Source organism: Phocoena sinus, chromosome 3, assembly GCF_008692025.1.
Source record: "Phocoena sinus isolate mPhoSin1 chromosome 3, mPhoSin1.pri, whole genome shotgun sequence".
NCBI classification, from domain to species: domain Eukaryota; kingdom Metazoa; phylum Chordata; class Mammalia; order Artiodactyla; family Phocoenidae; genus Phocoena; species Phocoena sinus.
In genome coordinates, this window is record NC_045765.1 from 47,694,589 (window position 1) to 47,717,162 (window position 22,574).

Genomic DNA, 22,574 nt, shown 5'->3' on the forward strand with positions numbered 1-22,574 from the left:
TATGGAGCAACATGTACCAGGTATGACATTAAGTGTTTTACCTATTTTTATTTTATTTAATCCTTTTAGCAATCCAGTGATGTGGGTGTCTTCAGTCTCATTTTACAGAGGAGCAGGTAGAAGATTGAGGAAGTTAAATAACTTGCCCAAGGTCACATAATTAGTAAGTAGCAGAACTGGGACTCCATCTACATTTTTTCTGATGCAAACACAGAGTAACTTACACAGTAATCTTGGCTGCCTCTCTCATTATTTCATTATAACATTGAAAGAAAAGAGCTGGAATGGTGAGACAGAGTTAGACAAGCAGCCACTTGCATTAAGGAAGCTGGACCAGTCGAACGGCCAGCAGAGTCCACATTCTTGCTGTGTACCTGGGTATTAGAGGGTGGGCAGGTATCTGTGGGAAGGAACTCATTCAGACCTTAAGCTAGTTGTCATCCCCTTTTAATACCAGACAAACAAACTGAAAAGGAGCTGCCCTGTGCTGAGGTGTACTACATGTACTACATGCTAATCTGCTAATCCTGTACTCCTTGGAAGAAGAGAAGGAGTAGGAGATGTTTTCTACAAGTCCTTTGCCTGGCAGACAGCTGAGTCAGAGACAGTTGGCTGAAATTGTGAAAAGGCAGACCAGCAGCTTAAGAGAGGGTGGTGCAGATCTCTTGTTATTCAGCCCTTCCCAGGAGCTAGAAAGCAGGATGCTCTCACCACAGTGAGAATGGGGATTTAGAAAGAGTGGGAGGTGTCCTGGTGAAGGGGAAATATGCCAATTTGGAAATCCAAGGTCTTGGAGTTGTTGAAAAAGTTATTGAAATGAATGAGGTAAAGGCAACACAACGGGGTGTGGTTTAGTAGAAACGAGCACTAGCCTTGGACTTAGGAATCGTACCTTTGAATTTCAATGTTGGAACAAATATTAAAAATTATGAAGATGGATAATATCTTGAAATATTAATTGTTTGTTTCCAGAATTTGCTTCATTCCTTGTTCCTTCCCACATTCAATCAGCTAAGCATTCTCCATAATTGCCTTGGAAGTGAACTGACAGAAGAAAGCAAAGAGAGTTGGTTGCTGGTTTTGAGTTTAGCAACCTACATATTATGACTCAGCTATAGAAACATGAGATTTTGAGAGAATATATGATATGATGATGATATAAATGATAAGAGAAAAATTACCTTAAGGCAAAGGATGGGTTCCCAAGGCTGAGAAGAAAAAGGTAAGAGAGACTTAGAAGACAAAGAATGAGGAGACGTCGCCAGAGGGACCATAAGAACAGTATTGAGTCAATATCTGGGGAAAGGCCAGTCTCTATCTGAGCATGATCATATGTAGCTAGGGCCCAGGGACAGAAGCTACTGCCTTCAAACATGAAGTCTTATATGCTGCCTGGACTGAGGAGCTATGACGAGTTCCTTCCTTTGACAGAAGTTAGCCATCTGGCACACTGTTCATCAAGCAGGAGTGATAGCCATTTATACCTTGACCCTTAAGATTGTTCTGTTCCCATCCAGCATACCCTACCTAGAACTGTCAAGTATTTTGTTTTAATGAAAAACAGCCAATTTTATTCAAATTCTCCAAAATGTATACTCATTATGTTGTTTCCAAAATGCTTCACGTTTATATAATGGTTTTATTATTTCACCTTTCTTTTATAGTTTTTATATTTTTTCTGTACAGTTCTTCAGTAGAAGCCAAAGTCCTGAGTTGCCCAGTTAAGAGCCTCTGACCTACCATTCTGATTATGTTTCTTCTCAATATTCATGACCAACATCTGGCTTCTAAATGAAAGGTTTTTGGCCTTTTCAATCACTTGCTGATAGGATGAGACTACACTGTCACCCATAACCACATGACCGAATTTGGAATCAATCTTGGCATCCAGTCTTGCATTTCTAATCAAATTTACAATCCACCTTTCAGCTTCTTCTGGAGTCACGATCAGTTTATCTGCCAACATGTTAATGCTGATACACTGATGAATGCAACAAAAAGTCTCAAATACAAAGAGACGGGTGTTTTCAATGGACTCCTCCGGACAAGCCACCGAGAAGAAATCATTCACTAGCACTGATTCATAGTCCTTCAGCTTTTTCTGAGCCCCATAAAAGTCAAAATTAACATATAAGCACTCAACAAACTCTGTAATGGGTTTTTTATATGTGTAAGACTCCTATTGAATAACTTTGACCAGATCATTTAGCACCTGCCGGCGTTTTCAAACATCTTTGTTTGTTATGACTGCTGTGGTCAAATAGCGGAGAATATGTGGACACATCATCTGAATTACATCAAGGTACTGTGGCTGGTAGAGGAAGAGATCAATAATGTTATCACGTCCTTTGGGGTGATTGAAGAAAACAGAGAGACTAATGAATGAGCATGTTTGCTGCTGAAGAGACTAGAGTGGCAAACTCACAGAATTATTATCCATGGTCTCTTTTAGCTACGTAAGGTCTTCCACGGCTGCATTCCAATTCTGCATTAAGATTTCAGAGACCAGTTTTCCCCAGAGTGAACTCAAAGCATTTCTGTCCATCGTGGGAACCAACACTCTAAAGAAGTAAAGATATTCTGCTGCTCCAGAGTAGTTTCCACATTTATATTGGAATTTTGCATACCTTTAGGGTGTATCTAAATATAGAATTGTCAAGTCTAAATCAGCCTGCTGGGACACTTGTATACCAAAGAAATAGACACTTAGAGGGGTGGTAGTGTAGAAGAAAAATCCCCCAACACATGGACTTACTAGGTGGGAATGAATGAAGTCATTTAGGGATTTCTCGTGTAGCTGACAGTCCAAAAAAACATTATCCTCTATAATTTTCAGAATAATGACCCCCCAAACGTACCTACATCGTAATCGCTAGAATCTGTGAATATGTTGCTTTACACGGCAAAAGAGACTTTGCAGATATGATTAAGTTTAGAATCTTGAGATGGAAAGATAACCCTGCAATATCCTGGAGGATCCAATGTAATTATAAGGGTCCTTATAACAAGGAGGTAGGAGGGTCAGAGTCAGAAAGGGAGCTTTGTCAATGCATGGAGAAGTTGGAGTGATGTAGGGCAGTGAACCAAAGAATGTGGGTAGCCTCTAAAACCTGAAGAAGGCAAGGAAATGGATTCTCTCCTAGAGCCTCCAGAAGGAAACAGCTTGTCAATAACACAGAATCTTGAGACTTTCTCTAAATCTACTAACTCAGATTATCTGCATTTGGGCCCAGACTTATGTATATTTTAACACTATCCGAGGCTATGCTATACAGCCAGTCTGTACTAGCCCATGCACAGCAGGTAGAAAAACATTGGATCTAAACTGACAAATGGGTCTCTGAGACCACTATCACATTCAGAAATGTTAATGTCCTTACCACATGAACACCAAGTGGTCACTCAGTTTCATAAGAACACTTAAAGGGATTATGATCTCATCACCTTTTGAATAATACTAACAGCTTCCATTTATTGAACATATCCTAAGACAATGAGTGTGCTAATATTTTTATGCATTATCTCATTTAACTTCAGAGCAACCTTATAAAATAATTATTAACGTTATAATTTACAACAACAGCAAAAAAGGTCTAGGAAAGTTAATTGTAACCACATGGAAAGTCAAAAGTATCGTTAACATGAAACTGGAATTGCTGTTTTTAATGCAACTGGGTTGGAGCAGACAGGATCTCAAACCAGTTCTATTCATTCCTGCCAAGGTACGGATGTGAGGATTCCCTTCCACACGATCTCTCCTCCTACAGGTGTTCAGGAGACAACCTGTCATCAAAGCAACACCTTAGAATATACCTAGTGAATAAGAGTTATTTCCACACAGGGAAGGTAAAATAGAGCTGAGCAAAGTTTTGGCCCCAAAGAGCTGCAACTCTCATAGGACAAAGACCAGCACTCGGCTAGTGTTTCATTAGGAGGTCTTTACAAGATGTAATGAGGACAGCTGTATGGCATTGATGATTTATGACACTGGTCCAAAAGCCTAATGTGATCCCATGATATCCATTAATGATCTGACTCCCACCTTGTGATAGATGGTGTCTCTCTATTGGTAGTTGATGAGTCTTAGTGCCAGTTCCACAGCTCTCCCCCTGGTTCCCTTAGGTGTGTTGAGTCCCAGGCAGGCTAGGCTCCACCAATCTCCTCCCTCAACATTGTCTTTCCTCCACACATTAACTTCCAGCCCGTAGAATTTTTATTTGGTCTTAGTGGGCAGTGCTGTGTGACTCCTACTTTATATTTCCAAACCTACTATTTCAGCATATATTTTGTGTTCTACTTCCTTCCAGACATTCTGGCCTTAGATTCTAAAAGCCAGACTCAAAATTCCTTTTCTCAAACTATTCTCTCCGCCTTGAATTTCAAAACCCTGACAGTATAAACTGGCAGTTGGCTGCATGAGGTTCAAGGACATGTAGGAGAGGGAAAAAAGAAGGCTATACATACAATATCGCAATATATTATTCTTCTCCATAACCATAATCCCCAGGGTCAAACAGGCAATAAGAGATGAAGCCAGGAATTATTCTCACTTCTCTCTGATGTCAAAGTCTATACGACACCCAGTTCATCATTGGACATCTCTAGCTAGTGAACCCAAGCCTAAATCCCAGCAAATTCTACCATAGGTCCTATATCTGGGCTTATGAAACAGCTAAGTTCCTCCTTTTCCAGGACAGTCATTAAGATACTTGAAGATAATTATTTGGGCACCTGAGTCATTTTTGAGCTAAGTTACCACGCAGTTTCTTCTACTCTTCTTCACAGACACGGTGTTTCTTATTTTTCATTATCCTGGACCTCATTTTGAATGTGCACAATTTTGTGTGTGTGTGTCCCTCTTGACTTGTGACTTTCCTAAATAAGCTGCATCATCCCAACTAGTGAAGTCCAAAGTCAACTACAGAAACTTTTCTGATCTTGTTCCTGACACCACATTCCTAAAGCAAAGGATATTTGTACGATGCAGCATGTGTGCAGATTTCTACTTCATCTGTCTACGAGATATGTACAAGCTCAGGGAAGACATTTGGGATGAATTTAGGGTATGCCTCAATCTCTTGCTTCAGCCCAAAGAGCACTCACATGGCCAGCACATACCAAGGTTCATAAAAAGACTAGGAAAAAGGCTTCTGAATGTATTACATAGTAGTAGGTCTAGTGCTAGAGAGAATCTGAAGTCACCACAGGTGAGCCTTACTTCAGAAACCCCAAGCTGGAGGACAGCAAAAGATGGGGTGGGCAGTGAAAGGGGCAAGAAGCCTGTAGTTTATCTGCCAATAACTTGCTCTGGAATCTTGAACAATCATTTCATCACTCTGGATTTTATTTTTCCCACAAGTAAAACAATACAGTTAGACTAGAGTGGTTTCCAAAAGTACTTGATTACACACTTCGATCAGAAAAACATTTCTGCACATGCACGTGAAATTATGTCTATTTTATTTATTTATAAAGAATATACATTCAACCCTAATATATAATATATAGTATAAAACATAATACAAAAAGTTTCTAAATAATTAGACTTCTAAAATGTAGTCAAAACTTTAATATATTTTCCTGTATCCCAGTGAGTCATCATAAGCATGTAGAACAGGAGTTAGCAAATTTTTTCTGTAAAGGACCAGAGAATAAACACTTCAGGCTTTGCAGTCCATATATACTCTGTCCTAAAGACTATTTTGTCTGATATTAGTATAGCCACTCCAGCTTTTATGGTTGCTGTTTGCATATTACATCTTTTTCCATCCTTTTACTTTTAACCTATTCATATCTTTGAATCTAAAGGTGTCTCTTATAGACAGAATGTAGTTGGATCTTGCTTTATAATCCAGTCTGACATCTCTGCCTTTTGACTGGATTGTTTAATCCATTCACATTTAATGTTATTATTGATATATTTGAATTTATATGAGTTTTTTTTTTCTATTTGTTTATATCCTTTTGTTCCTATATTCTTACTTTACTGCTTTCTTTTGCATTAAGTAAATGTTTGGTAGTGAAACATTTTAGTTCCTTTATGATTTTTTTTTTTACCATTTTTAGGGTTTCTTTTGTTGTTTGTTTAGTGGTTGCTCTAGGGCTTACTATATACATTTTAATTTATCACAACTTACTTCAGATTTATACTAATGTAATCAAAGTGAGATAGAAATGTTACTCCTATATAGCTCTATTCCCTCTTTCCCCTTTTTGTGCTATTATGTTTTATATCATATCTGTTACAAATCTAATAATACTTTATTATAATTATTACCTTATATCATTTTACATCTATTAAAGAAACTGAGATACAGCGTCCATTGCAACTACTCAACTCTGAAATTACTGCATTAAAAACAGCCTTGGGCAATATATATATGAATGAACATCACTGTGTTCCAATAAAACTTTATTTATGGACACTGAAACTGAATTTCATATAATTTTCATGCATTATAAAATATTCTTCTTTTGACTTTTTCCCTGTTATTAAAAAATGTAAAAACTAACTCACAGGCTGTGCAAAAACAAGCAGGGGGCAGGATTTGATTCAAGAATGCAGTTTGCCAACCACCTGACTTTCAGCAATGATTTTCCAAACTCTTTTATGTGGCACCTTGGGGTTAACAGACATGCCTCCGGGCCTGCCATGGTGGCAAAGGTAAGATCAGAGACTGGGCTTCAGCATCCTACCTCCATTTCAAGAACAGTTCTGCTTATATTTTGCTTATTTTTTCCAAACTGAAAAGATTCTGTTTAACAAAGTGTCCCTGGAAGGATGAAGGAAGGAAGGAAGGGGGGGAGCAGGGGAGCAGGATGGAAAAAAGGAAAGATAATCTCAAATGTTCTTTCTAGCTTTGAAATTCTATTGCATTCATCTAAAACTGTACAAAATCATCAGTAACACTGGAACTATACTTCAGTTAACCTTGAAATCTAAACATTTGATATTATGCTGTATTTTCATTATTTCTATTAAGTTTTTCCTGAGTTGTGTAATCAAATTTCTTTTCTGAAAATGGAACGAGCATTAAAGGAAAGAGAACGTTCTACACCTGGGCCTAAAGAACCAGAAGAGAGATCTTTTAGCACCGTCTTGTGTCCATAATTAGTGATAACAGCAACCCTGCTAAGTATTGGGGACATCTAATAAGGCCTAAGCCATCAGGGTGAAATACATGGAACAAAGAACTTGAGGTAGTGACAGGGTTTGTCATTCCTTTTTCATACTGATCTGCTCTGTTCAAATAAGTCTTCTACAAACAAGAATCCCTTACAAAGAAAAGTTCTTCCTTCCCCCTCTTTATCAAAATGCTACCCACTCTTTGAGAAAAAGTTGATCATCTTGAGTTCACCATAATAATTTCTTCTCTGCATAATTAGAGAAGTGAAGATTACTGGTTTTATTTATTTTTTCACATTCAGTTCCTTTATTAGCTTAGATAGCCAAAGGTTATTTGGAGAGTTTTTTTTTTTTTTCTTTTTGCGGTATGCAGGCCTCTCACTGTTGTGGCCTCTCCCATTGCGAAGCACAGGCTCCGGACGCGCAGGCTCGGCAGCCATGGCTCACGGGCCTAGCCCCTCCGCGGCATGTGGGATCTTCCCGGACCGGGGCATGAACCCGTGTCCCCTGAATGGGCAGGTGGACTCTCAACCACTGCGCCACCAGGGAAGCCCATTTGGAGACATTTTTAAGGTAAGATTACTGGTTTTAACATCAGGTATAAGTCTCAACTCTGCTCTTTACTAGCTGTGTAACACTGGGTACATCAGTTAACCTTCTCTCCTAAGTGCTTCTGCCACTTATCAATGAATGGAATCCCACACACCTAAGCATCGTAGCTTCCCCTATGATTGAACTAAGCAAAGTCACCTCCCCTCAAAAGTTAGAACTGGAGGCATAAACCACAAAACAAACATTAAATTAGTCTTCGTCAAAATTAAAAACTTTTATGTGTCAAAGGTGTAAAAAATTAATAAACTAAAACCTCAATTGAGTGGAGTTGGGAGACCAGAAGGGGGAGCTCTCGTGCCCTGCAACAATAGCAGAGACCAACACAAAGTAGAAAGACTCTTCTTTCCTGGCAACAACCCAGTCAATGAAAATCCATGGACTCTTTGTTTACTACAGCCCTCCCAACTTCCTTTTCCCTTCTATAAAAGAGTTCTTCTCTCCTTGCTGTGTAGGGACTTGCATGTGGCTAGCTACCCATGGTTGCAGGCCCCAAATTGCAATTCTAATCCCAAATAAGCCCATTTTTACCGGAGAAATAGCTGGCAGTCTGTTTATTTTAGGTCAACATTTTGGTGGCACATACAGGAATTTAGAGGAGACCCCCCAATGACTCCAGAGCTGGTGAGAAACAGGTGCAGTACCCACACTGAGCCCATTGTTGCTCATTGCTTTTCTCCCTGACCGCGGAGTTCAAAGGTATGTCTTTCTCCTGGATCCAAGCTTCCCCGCTCTTTGGATCTTGAAGTTCTCTAGGGTTTGTTTGAGATCTGTTTGAAGGTTTCAACTTTTCTAGTTAAGGCCTTGTTCTATCTGTGAGTGCTCATTTGGCACTTCGATCTGATTTGAAATCAGATTGTTCCAGTCGGGACTGGTTCAGCCTTTGGCCATATATATATATATTTGGAATGAGGGCTGTTCTATGGGAACTGAGCTGAGAAGGCTTCAGCTAGGTTCCTCTAGGACCAGACTGTTCTCTTAGAAATGGCTGGTATTAGGCCTACAGGTTAGAGATATCTGAACTGTTTGAGCTATAAGCTGTTTGAGCTGAAAACTGTTTAGGTGGTTTGAAAATTATTCTGAAATAATTTTCAGAATAATAATAAATAAAATAATAATAAATCATAAAAGAAATTAATAAAAAGAAAATTATTCTTTTTCTAGAGGAAAAGTTATGAGAATGGGACTGCAGTTATCTAAGTATTTTGAGGGCACTCCCCTACAGGGATTTGAGCTGATTTTATGTTTAAAAACCACAGTCTTTCCTCAAGTGCATTTCCAACTAAAGAAGCCAACATAACCAAAGGCAATTTAGAATATCAGTGGCCATTAAGAGGAATTTTGAAATCCCCAAACGTACTCTTCTTAAAAATAAACTGGACTACCATAGTTCTAAAATGTCTCAAACTAAACAGAATGTCTATTTCGATTTGTATTTTGAGGATTCCAAACTTTATCAGGAGGCTAAAATTGCCTTTCTGCAAAATAAGATTTTAAGATTAACTGATGCAAAGAAAGGTTTAAAGAAAGTGAAAATGGCCCCAAAAGCCACAGGCCCTTCCTCCTTGGCTCCTTCGCCCCTGGTTCTTTCTCCAGGGCCGTCGTGTCTCTCCCTCCATTCCTTGTGCCCAAGCCCTGCCTCTGGCGCCATCCTCCTCCTTTCTTTCTAGGCCACCTAGAGCCCTGTACCCTCAGTTCCCCCATCGAATTCTCTCACTGAACTTCCTTTTTTCTCAGAAACTGACCTCACTTCCTTTGCCTCTGAACTTATCAGAATGTGTCCCGTTAAGATTAAGCTTTCTGAGGATCCAGAAACTAACCCTTAATTTCTTATATTTCCTGGACTAAAGCTAAACTGTAAGCCACAGTCAAAGATCTTCCCAAAGCAACTGAAGATCCTCGCCGATTTGCTGAGGAATTTAATGCAGTCATTCAGACCTATCAACCTAGTTTCTGACTTATGTCAGCTAGTTCATATGCTTGTCAATGAAGGCCAGCCAGCATTGGATGAAAATCACTAATTGGGAACATTCTGAAAAGTCTCTAAAATTACAACTGGGAGACCAGCCTGCTAACTTATCATACGATTAGGCTCAGGCAATGGGTGGGAGACTTCATCCAGTAATTTTTAGGGTGTTTCCAAAGCCTACTGATTGGTACAAAATTCAGGATTGCACATAAATTCTGATGAATCTTGTCGTGACTATTACAATCAAATTCAGATTATTTTTAAAGAAAATTCTGGTCTTTCTTCAGGTGTTGATTCCACCCAGGTAGCTTTTGTTTTTTTTGAGTTTGGTGATGACTTTTATTTTATTTTTTTTACACCTTTATTAGAGTATAATTGCTTTACAATGGTGTGTTAGTTTCTGTTTTTATAACAAAGTGAATCAGTTATACATATACATATGTTCCCATATCTCTTCCCTCTTGCATCTCCCTCCCTCCCACCCTCCCTATCCCACCCCTCCAGGCGGTCACAAAGCACTGAGCTGATCTCCTTGTGCTATGCGGCTGCTTCCCACTAGCTAGCTACATTACATTTGGTAGTGTATATATGTCCATGCCTCTCTCACTTTGTCACAGCTTACCCTTCCCCCTCCCCATATCCTCAAGTCCATTCTCTAGTAGACCTGTGTCTTTATTCCTGTCTTACCCCTAGGTTCTTCATGACATTTTTTTCCTTAAATTCCATATATATGTGTTAGCATACGGTATTTGTCTTTCTCTTTCTGACTTACTTCACTCTGTATGACAGACTCTAAGTCTATCCACCTCATTACAAATAGCTCAATTTCGTTTCTTTTTATGGCTGAGTAATATTCCATTGTATATATGTGCCACATCTTCTTTATCCATTCATCCGATGATGGACACTTAGGTTGTTTCCATCTCTGGGCTATTGTAAATAGAGCTGCAATGAGCAGCTCATACAGCTCAATAACAAAAAAACAAACAACCCAATCCAAAAATGGGCAGAAGAACTAAACAGACATTTCTCCAAAGAAGATATACAGACTGCCAACAAACACATGAAAGAATGCTCAACTTCATTAATCGTTAGAGAAATGCAAATCAAAACTACAATGAGATATCATCTCACACCAGTCAGAATGGCCATCATCAAAAAATCTAGAAACAATAAATGCTGGAGAGGGTGTGGAGAAAAGGGAACCCTCTTGCACTGTTGGTGGGAATGTAAATTGATACAGCCACTGTGGAGAACAGTATGGAGGTTCCTTAAAAAACTACAAATAGAACTACCATATGACCCAGCAATCCCAGTACTGGGCATATACCCTGAGAAAACCATAATTCACAAAGAGTCATGTACCAAAATGTTCATTGCACCTCTATTTACAATAGCCCAGCAATGGAAACAACCTAAGTGTCCACCATCGGATGAATGGATAAAGAAGATGTGGCACATATATACAATGGAATATTACTCAGCCATAAAAAGAACCGAAACTGAGCTATTTGTAATGAGGTGGATAGACCCAGAGTCTGTCATACAGAGTGAAGTAAGTCAGAAAGAGAAAGACAAATACCGTATGCTAACACATATATATGGAATTTAAGAAAAAAAAATGTCATGAAGAACCTAGGGGTAAGACAGGAATAAAGTCACAGATCTACTAGAGAATGGACTTAAGGATATGGGGAGGGGGAAGGGTAAGCTGTGAGAAAGCAAGAGAGAGGCATGGACATATATACACTATCAAACGTAAAATAGATAGCTAGTGGGAAGCAGCCGCATAGCACAGGGAGATCAGCTCCATGCTTTGTGACCACCTAGAGGGGTGGGATAGGGAGGGAGGGAGAAGCAAGAGGGAAGAGATATGGGAACATATGTATATGTATAACTGATTCACTTTGTTATAAAGCAGAAACCAACACACCACTGTAAAGCAATTATACTCCAATAAAGATGTAAAAACAAACAAACAAAAAACACGGGGACCACTATCGACCCATAACAAACAACTGGACCCTGTGGGATGGGGATAACCCCCTTGCCCTAGAGCCATCACTGCCACTGCCCTTTCGGTTAAGACCACTGAGAAAATCTTTGTGTGATCTCCTTTAACCATTTTTGTACCTCATGCAGTAGAAGGCTCCTAAAGTCCCATTATACTCAATATTTCATAACCAGTCACCTCACCTCCTATGAAGTCCTTTTTTCAAACTGATGCTCACATAACTCTTTTAATAATAACATTGTAATAACATTGACCCTGCTACTCTTCTCCCCTTTGTCACTAATAATGTCCCTCACAACTGCTTAATGCTGATGGATCACTTCCTACTCCTAATTATGACCTGAAGGAAATACCTTTCTGTAACACTGACTTCTTATGATTTACTGATGGTTGTTATTTAAAAATATGACAATGATAATTAATATGCCATTGCCACTCCTTTTGATATTCTTGAGACAGCATCTTTACCTATGGCTACTTCAGCCCAACAGGTTGAATTATATGCTTTTACATGGCCTTTTACTTTAGTTAAGGGCAAAACTGCCAATATTTTACGTACAGTAGATATGCTTTTGGAGCAGCGCATGGTTTTGGAATGTTGTGAGAACAATATGGCTTCCTTACTTCCAACAGAAATAAAATTTTAAATGGTCCCTATGTTCAAGAATTTTTAGATACAATACTTTTACCTGCCACTTTTGCTATTATGAAGATTCCAAGGCATTCTAAATTTGGATCTCTGGAAGCTAAAGGAAATCACCTAGCTGATGTTTCTGCAAAGAAGGCTGACCTTAAAGGGACCAACAGCAGCCGAAACTCTGCAATGGTCCAGAGGGATATTTCCCCAAATGATAACTTAGAAAAATTGACTAGAGAAACCCAACAATTGGCCTCAGAAAAGAAAAAAACAAGATTGGAAATTCAACAATTTTGGTTTGATACAAAGAAAAAGCTCTGGTTTGGGACAGATAACAATTCAGTCCTGCTGGAGACTCTAAAATTACCACTTCCAACCACTCTACATGCATTAAACCATTGGTCTACTGACAAAATAATAGCATTCATGAATCAATATTGGTAGGGAAACATGAACAAAGCCGCAAAAAGTGCCTTCCTTACTTGTCCCACTTGTCCAAATTACAACCCAGGGAAGCATGTTGGTACTGCTTCCTGACATGCTACACTGCCTAATGGACCATTCATGGTCTGGCAAATGGATTTCATACACCTTCCTCCATCTCACAGATATAAATATGTGTTAGTCATGGTCTGTATGCTTTCACACTGGACTGAAGCCTTCCCTTGCAAATAGACTACTGCCTCTTCTGGGGTTAAAGTTCTTTTGGAAAAGATTATCCTTACCTGAAGAACTCCTCTTAAACTCTATAGTGTTCAAGGAACCTATTTTACTGGTCATGTATTCAACAAGTCAACATTATTTGACCGGTTTTACACTTCCACTGTGCCCTCAATCCTCTGGTTTAGCTGAACACAATAATGTCATTTTTAAAACTCAGTGGGCAAAATTTGTAAAGGCCCTCCAAATACCTTGACCAAAAGCATTGCCATTGGTCCTTCTAAATCTTAGATCCACCTCTTTTGGAACTCATAAGCTCTCGCCCTTTGAGATAGTCATAGGACATCCAATGCACTTGGTCCCTGCCTCTTCTGACCTACAACTGATAAAAGGAGAGATACTCCACTATTGCAAACGTCTAATTGCTTCTATTAAAAATAATCATGTTCGGGCTTCCCTGGTGGCACAGTGGTTGAGAGTCCGCCTGCCGATGCAGGGTACACGGGTTCGTGCCCAGGTCCGGGAAGATCCCACATGCCGCAGAGTGGCTGGGCCCGTGAGCCATGGCCTCTGAGCCTGCACATCCGGAGCCTGCGCTCCGCAATGGGAGAGGCCACGACAGTGAGAGGCCCGTGTACCGCAAAAAAAAAAAAAAAAAAAAAAAAAAATCATGTTCTAGTAGAGCAGTCTTTTCAGAGTGCACTCTCAGGAGATAAAGACCTTAAGTATCACACCTTGCAACCTGGAGATTTCATCTATTGGAAAAAACATCTCCAGAAAGACTCTCTTCAACCTCACTGGAAAGGCCCTTATCAGGTCCTGCTAACAACCCTCATGCCTCCAAATTCCAGGGAATAGACTCTTGGATTCACACCTTAAGAAAGCACTGAAGCCTGACTAGACTTGTATGTCATCCGGCAACCTGAAAGTAAAGATTTCCTTGAATTGAAGTAGACAACATTTGATGAGACCACTTTCCCAAGATATCCAGACCAGGCCTGTTGGAAATTTGTCATCAAACCTTTGATGATGACCTAATGCTTTAGATGATCTCCAATATCTATGATCTTGATAACATATGGACATTAGATAAAAAGTAGAGAGTTTTTACTGAGAGTTCTCCCTCCTACCCTTCCTAGTTACTCATATGTGACCTCAATAGGTTTCCAATCTGTGCACCAACATGAGATATTATGCCTAAGAAAGGTCCTTCTTGGCATGAGAGAGAAAAAGCGACTAAAAATGTAAAACCTGTCTCTTGATCAGTGATGCTTCAGAGAAAGATCTTGATCAAAACGGGAAATGTAAAAAGAAATTAATACACAAAAAAATCAATTAAATAGGAGACCAGAAGGGGGAGCTCTCATGCCCTGCAACAAGAGCCCAGCTAGAAGGACTTTTTTCCTGGCAAGGACTCAGCCAATGAAAAGCTATGAACTTTTTGTTTACTATAGCCCTCCCAACTTCTTTCCTTAAAAGAATTCTTTTTCCCTTGCTCTGTAGGGACTTGCAGTGGCTCTGTGGTTGCAGACTCCAAATTGCAATTCTTTCTGATCCCAAATAAACCCATTTTTACTGGAGAAATATCTGACAGTCTATTTATTTTAGGTCAACAAATGATACTATCAAGAAAGTGAAAAGACAACATAACAAATGGGAGAAAATATTTGTAAATCATGCAGTCTATTCTTGTTATTTGTGGTACTTACATTCTAAAAGTCACGCAAACAATGAACTAGCAAAAACTGAAACATTGCTCCTAGGTATAGATAGATAGATAGATAAACAGATAGAGCTCAAGATAGAGAGTAAGATATATATACATGAATGGTATATATAGAGAAGAGATATATACAGAGAGAAGAGATCCCTTCTATCGCTCTCTCTCTCTCCATATACATGTATATATACACTCACATGTATAATGTATGTGTATCCTTTCTCTATATTTTTAAAAAGAGAAAACAAAGTTCACAAGAGTTTAGTGACTTGCCTGAGGCAAATGCCAGAGCTGGGATTCAACTATAAGGGACTATTATCAGAATATATAAAGAACTGCTATAACTCAACAAGAAAAAGATAAACACACAATTTTTTTTAAATGGGCATTGGACTTAGAAAGATATTTCTCCAAAGAAGATATACAAATGGCCAAAAAGAACATTAAAAAGGAGATCCATATCATTAATTATAGGGAAATAAGAATCAAAACTTCAAGGAGATACCTTTTTACACCAACTAGGATGGCTATATTTTTCAAAGAAGAAAGAAAATAAGTTTTGGCAAGGATGTAGAAAATCAGAACCCTCACACACTGAGGATAGGAGTGTAAAATGGTGCAGCCGTTGTGGAAAACAGTTTGTCAGTTCCTCAAAAAGGTAAACATAAAATTACCACATGGCCCAGCAATTTTACTCCTAGGATATACTCAAAAGAATTAAAAATAGGTATTCAAACAAAAACTGCAGCACTATTCACAATAGCCAAAGTGTGGAAACAAGACCAATGCCCATCAACAGATGAGTAGAAAAACCAAAGTGATATATCTATACAAAGGAAATTATTCAGCCATAAAAAGTAATAGTGTATCTATACAATGGAAATTATTCAGCCATAAAAAGGAATACACGCTACAACATGGATGAACCTTGAAAACCTTTGCTAAGTGAAAGAAGCTAGGTACAAAAGTTCACATATTGTATGATTCCATTTATATGAAATAGAATGGGTACATCCATAGAGACAGACAGCAGATTAGTGACTGCCAGGGCCTGGAGTCAGGGAGATGAGGAGTGACTACTTAATGGGTAAAAAGTTTCTTTGGGGGTGATGAAAATATTTTGGAGCTAAATAGAGGTGATGGTTTTACTCTGTAAGTACTAAGTGCCATTGAATTATACAGTTTAAAATGGTTAACTTTATATTACATGAACTTTACCTCAATAAAAAAAGTGTATAACCAAAAAAGTGAAACCAAAAGAAAGCTTTATCTTTTTTTCAAGATTGCAGCATCTGTTGACATGTTGTTTCAGAAACAATCAAATGGTTATCTACCACCTGCCAAGTGGACAGAGGAACTGAGAGAAAGCTGTTCTAGAGAAAAGTAAAGAAGAAAGAAATATAATCTACAGGCAGGAGCATAAATTCTGGATGGAGAGAGAAGACAGATGACATTCCAGACTCTAGTTTCAATTCTTTCTTCTGCCTATGGACTTCTTGAGACACCTCCTGATTCTTATAATTCACTTTTTTTTTCTTCAGAGTTATTATTCTAGTACTTGTAATCAAAAGTGTCCTATCTATTGTACAAATCCAGCTGAAGGATTACTTCTGCCATGAAGCCTACTGTGGTCCAGAGAAATTATTGCATTTTGAAATGTACTATGGAAACGTTGACTCTTAAGATTTGAAAATACCTTAATGGCTCTTCTTAGTGAGACACAACCCCTACACTACCTCTTGCAGTTATCAGCAGACTCTGCTTAAGAAAGTCAACTAACGAAGACATTATTTCCAAGGGCAGATGATTCCATATTTGGGCAACTCTGGCTATTAGACAATTATTCTGTATAAATGGGCGGAAATTTGTTCATCTAAAATATTATAACATTTGGAGTCATTTGGAAAAAAAACATGGGATTCCTTCCCCTATGACAACTATTTATCAATTTGAAGACAGAGACCATACCTCCACCATAGCCCTTCCTCTTTCTTCCTTTGTGTGTAACACGCATACACACACACACACACACACACACACACACACACACACAGACTTCTCCCTGTAAATATTATTTCCTTTCCTACCCCTGTCACAATATCTTAGAATGGCTAAGATGACATGTTGTAACATCAGACTTGGATTTGATTTCAACTCTGCCTTTCCTTAGATGTGTAACTCTGGACACATCAGTTACTCAGTCTCAGTTACCTCATGTGTGAATTGAGCATACTAAGAGTATTCTATACAAAGGACTGTCATGAAGAGTAAATAAAATAATTCAGCATCTGCCACAAGCAGGCATTCAGTAAATGCTAGCTATTATTATCTTATTAATAATATTATTAATACTTGCTATTATGATTGCTCTTATCTAGCAATCTAGTTTTATTTGATAATGTCTTCAAACTGTGATATACAAAGACATCCTTTTTGAGCTCTCTGTGATTACTATAATACCAGGTACCATAGGATTGGTAGAATGTCCCCTTTTACACAGGAAACTGAGACAAAGGTTAAGTAGCTTGCCCACGTCCCCCAGCTAATTCATGGCAGAGTAAGAATTTGAAACCAAGAATTATGGCCCAAACACTGTTGTAACATGCCAGCTACACCAGCATAGCTCATTATTTATCCACAAGGTGATGCTCAGCAATATACATCATGGCTTGCTCGGCTAAGCCCTCTCATGAAAAGTACAAGCAACTCAAAAGGAGCCCCCTGGTGGTGAGTCAGTATTTTCAACAAAGGCATTTTTCCTCCAAGGGCAAGACTTTAAGTTAGTTTTTAAGGAGAGTAAATAAGTCATGGGGATGTAATGTACAAGGTGACTATAAATAATAATATTGCATTGCATATTTGAAAGTTACTAAGAGAGTAAAAGTAAAATAAAAAATAAGAAGATTAGGGCTTCCCTGGTGGCGCAGTGGTTGAGAGTCCGCGTGCCGATGCAGAGGACAAGGGTTCGTGCCCCGGTCCGGGAAGATCCCACATGCCGCGGAGCGGCTGGGCCCGTGAGCCATAGCCGCTGAGCCTGCGCGTCCGGAGCCTGTGCTCCGCAACGGGAGAGGCCACAGCAGTGAGAGGCCCGTGTACCGCAAAAAAAAAAAAAAAGAAGATTAGATAGGTGGTTTGGTCAGTAGCACAGATTTAGGCACAAGAGAGGCAATTAAATGCTTGAAGAAAATATGAAGGAAAAACTTTTATGAATGTTAACCAAAAAATAAGCAACTTTTTGCAACTATCTACCCTACATCTGGGTCTCATACGACAAATTTCACATCCCCTTATCTGCACTATGAATTCAGTCATTCCCTTGGAGAGATGAAAACTATAATAAATTTAAACTATGTATGTATTAATTCATGTTCCGTGGAAGATTAATGCACGGAGAACTTCAGCCAGCTGGAATCCTCAGGTTTATTCTGGCTAGAACAACACTTGTCAGAGATATCCACACATGCACCCACCTTGCTGGAATGCACAATTCTTTTTCTTTTTTAATTGTGGTAAAAGTCACATAATATGAAACATACTATTTTAACCATATTTAACTGTACAGTTCAGTGGCACTAAGTACAATCACATGGTTATGCAACTCTCACCATCAACCAACTCCTGAATTTTTCACCTTCCTAAACTGAAACTGTGTCCGCATTAAACACTAACTCCCCATTCCCCTCCCCAACACCCCCACCCCCGGCCCCTAGCATCTGCCAATGTACTTTCTGACTCTATAAATTTGACTATTCTAGATACCTCGTATAAGTGGAATCAAACAGTATTTATCTGCACCTCATGTATATTGGAATGCATTTTTAAAGTTAACTTTATATAAAGTTAACTTTATATTTATATATAACTTTATATGTCCTGCAAAGAGATTGTACCTTCTTTTTGCTATACAGTAGGCCCTCACCAGCCATCTACTTCATACATAGTAGTGTACATAGTAGTCAATCCCAATCTCCCAATCCATCACACTGCCCCGCCTTGGTGTCCATACATTCGTTCTCTACTTCTGTGTCTATATTTCTGCTTTGCAGATAGGTTCATCTGTACCATTTTTCTAAATTCCACATATATGTGCTAATATATAATACTCGTTTTTCTCTTTCTGACTTACTTCACTCTGTATGACAGTCTCTAGGCCTATCCACATCTCTGTAAATGGCACAATTTTGTTCCTCTTTATGGCTGAGTAATATTCCATTGTATACATGTACCACATCTTCTTTATCCATTCCTCTGCTGATGGACATTTAGGTTGCTTCCATGTCCTGGCTATTGTAAATAGTGCTGCAGTGAACATGGGGGTGCATGTATCTTTTCAAATTATGTTTTTCTCCAGGTATATGCCCCCAAGTGGGATTGCTGGGTCATATGGTAGTTCTATTTTTAGTTTTTTAAGGAACCTCCATACTGTTCTCCAGAGTGGCTGTAACAATTTACATCCCCACCAACAGTGTAAGAGGGTTCCCTTTTCTCCACACCCTCTCCAGCATTTATTGTTTGTAGATTTTTTGATGACAGCCATTCTGACCAGTGTGAGGTGGTACCTCATTGTAGTTTTGATTTGCATTTCTCTAATAATTAGTGATGTTGAGCATCTTTTCATGTGCATCTTGGCCATCTGTATGTCTTCTTTGGAGAAAGTCTATTTAGGTGTTCCACCCATTTTTTGATTGGGTTGTTTGTTTTTTTTTGATATTGAGCTGCACAAGCTGTTTGTATATTTTGGAGATTAATCCCTTGTCAGTTGCTTTGTTTGTAAATATTTTCTCCCATTCGGAGATCAATGTAACAGGACAGAAAGCCCAAATATAAACCCATGCACCTATGGTCACCTAATCTATGACAAAGGAGGTAAGAATATACAATGGAGAAAAGACAGTCTCTTCAATAAGTGGTGCTGGGAAAACTGGACAGGTACATGTAAAAGAATGAAATTAGAACACTCCCTACACAATGAAATTAGAACACCATACACAAAAATATGTTCTAATGAAATTAGAACACCATACACAAAAATAAACTCAAAATAGGTTAAAGACCTAAACGTAAGGCCAGACACTGTAAAACTCTTAGACGAAAACATAGGCAGAACACTCTTTGATATAAATCGCAGCAAGATCTTTTTTGACCCACTTCCTAGAGTAATGAAAATAAAAACAAAAATAAACAAATGGGACCTAATTAAACTTAAAAGCTTTTGCACAGCAAAGAAAACCATAAACAAGATGGAATGCACAATTCTTATCCCATTTGCCATTCCCTGCCTCAAGGCAGAACTGGTCATATAAATCATTTTCAAAATACTGATAAACCAATATGAAGCAAATGATGCTCCCTGGCCACTTAAAAGTATATAATATAAACACAAATCCCTTACACACATGCTGGTCTTTACAGTTTCCTTTTTCATCTCATTTGAACTTCACAACATTCCTGAAAGCAAGCAAGGGTCATTACTACTATTTTGCAAGATGAGGGAAAGGAGGGTCATAGAAGTTGCATGGCTTTCACAAGGTCACACAGTCTGTATATGGCAGAACTGGATTTTAACTTCGATTTCTGACTACAAGTCTACTGGGTTCCATGGGACTTGTCAGCATACTTCTCCACTGTTCAAATGTGCTTCAAATACTATGTAATGGAGACCGCTGTGTATGTAGAGGCAAAAACACTTGGCTTAGAGTTTGAAGATCTTGGTTCCAGTCCCTACATTCTATAACTTTGGATAAGTCATTTTTCTGCTCTGGACCTATGTTTATCAACTTCTTCATCCATTTGTATTTTAGAACTTCAATGTTCTACATTCGTGATGAACATAGCTATTATTACTGAAAGTTATAGCAGACAGACCCTAATGACAGGTACATGGATTCATCATCCGTTTAATCTTCATAACCTTGCAAGGTTTCAGAGAGGTTAAAATAACTTTCCCTAACTGGTAAGTAGCAAAATCAGGATTTGAACAGAGAGGTCTGACAGATTATTTTTCCCAGTACGATATAGCTTCAAAATCTCTTGTTGAATTATCAAAACATGTGAAGGATTATGAAAGAGGCAGACCACTCTAAATTGGTAGATGGCAGCCTTATTAAGTAAGGGAACATACATTTGAGGTTTGTCTTGGATGCCACAAGATGAGTAGATCTCTGCATCTGCCTGCCAGAATCTTAAAAGTTTATATGGAAGCCTTGAAGAGGGTTCAGTCATGTATCTAGTCCAGATGGTCTCAACAACACATTACACTTTCAAGGCTGTGGCTTGAAAGCGGCTCCAGCTATGGGACTGGTGGGTGGAACAGACATTCCAAGGGCAGGGGAGAGGGTGAGGAGCCTCCATCTGCCTGGGTTTGACTCTTTGGTTAACCAGCAGTCATGTCCTCTTAATAACCTCCTCCCCAGGTTTGGATCTGGATTTGCCTTCCTCTGAATCTATGTTCTTAAAAACTACATTGCAATGCCCAGATAAGTGGGACTTTTGTGTGGTTCTTATACCTGAGCCTCTGTTTTGAATCTAGATGTGCAGAAGAACTTCTTTGAGTGTGACTAGAAGCCTCTGCTCCATGACCTCAGTACCCTTTTCTCCATTCCTACTCCCTCTTGTTGGTTGAATCCCCTGTCCAGAATTGCTGGTGTATTACCATCTACCTTCATTTCCACTGCACTAAACCAGGATCTACTAGCTTATACAATTTCTATTTATCAGTATACAGGAAGGTAAACTTTAGGAACTTGATAAGAAATCATTCTTTTCTTCCCATTAAAGGCTTGGGAACTTTATGTGGGAGAGTAGACAACGTCAAAATACCTGTTCAGACAAGCTTTTGGCTTCATTCTGGATTGTGACTATATTTTTGAAAGCCACAGCCTAAGCAAGTGGGACAGGTTTGGGCACTTAATCTATGGCAGAAGGCCCCCTTCAAGCCAAATGTAGGAGTCTCCAAATCCTTACACTGGGAGAGGAAGCCAAGCTTTCACTGGGGAAAACACCATCTGCATTGTCAAATAAGATCACCAGAATTCACCTCTGAACTTCATGGGCACCAACCCACGGTGCTCTCCTCGCCCACAGGCAAGTAGGAATTTCCTACTCAGCTCAGACATAACCCTAGCATTCTAGACCATGACAGAGTCACCAGGCTGATCCCACGCCCTCTGACAGAGGCAGAAACTAAGGGCCAGAGACTTACTCAGTGACAGACGACTCTTATAAACTGTGCTCCCAATCCCCACCCTTTTATGAAAACTTGATGCCTCCTCTTGGGAAACCCAATATCCACTGGGAGTTATCCTGAACAGCAACTCCTGTTGGCAAAATCCTCCTTCCTTCCTGACTTTTTTAAGACAGATCCACAAACTTTAATATTCACAAATGGCCTTAAAGAGCCAGTCTAACATCTTCTCCAAATTATTGTGACAGAAAGAGAGAAAGAAAGAGAGAGAAGGAAAGAAAGAAAGAGAGAAAATGAGGGATGGAGGGAGGGAAGAAGAAAGGGAAAGAAAGGAAAGAAGGAAAAAAGAAAGGAAGGAGAAGGGGAGGAAAGAAATCTTTGTCAGCAAGTGCCAGAAATGCTGGATTATTCCAAGTTAAAGAGCTGTTTCACTTAGAACTTCTTGAAGCCTTTAATATGGTAAGAGTGTACCGTGATCTCCTGATAGAGAAATAAGTTTGCCAACTTAATTTGTAACACATATCCTTTTTATTTTCTCCATTGAGAAGCACAAATGTTTGATGTTCTATGAAGCATACCTCAGGACATACTAATGCAGTCCAGTATTCTTAAGATCCCATTTGCAATGTTCAGAAAGCTGAAATGGCTTAATGCCT

The 22,574-nt window shown here is 39.0% G+C and overlaps 1 pseudogene; it reads right to left on the minus strand.

Annotated features, from left to right (window-relative positions):
- Window positions 1–1,635: 1,635 nt before the first annotated feature.
- On the minus strand, window positions 1,636–12,304 carry LOC116751020 (annotated as a pseudogene).
- Window positions 12,305–22,574: the final 10,270 nt, after the last annotated feature.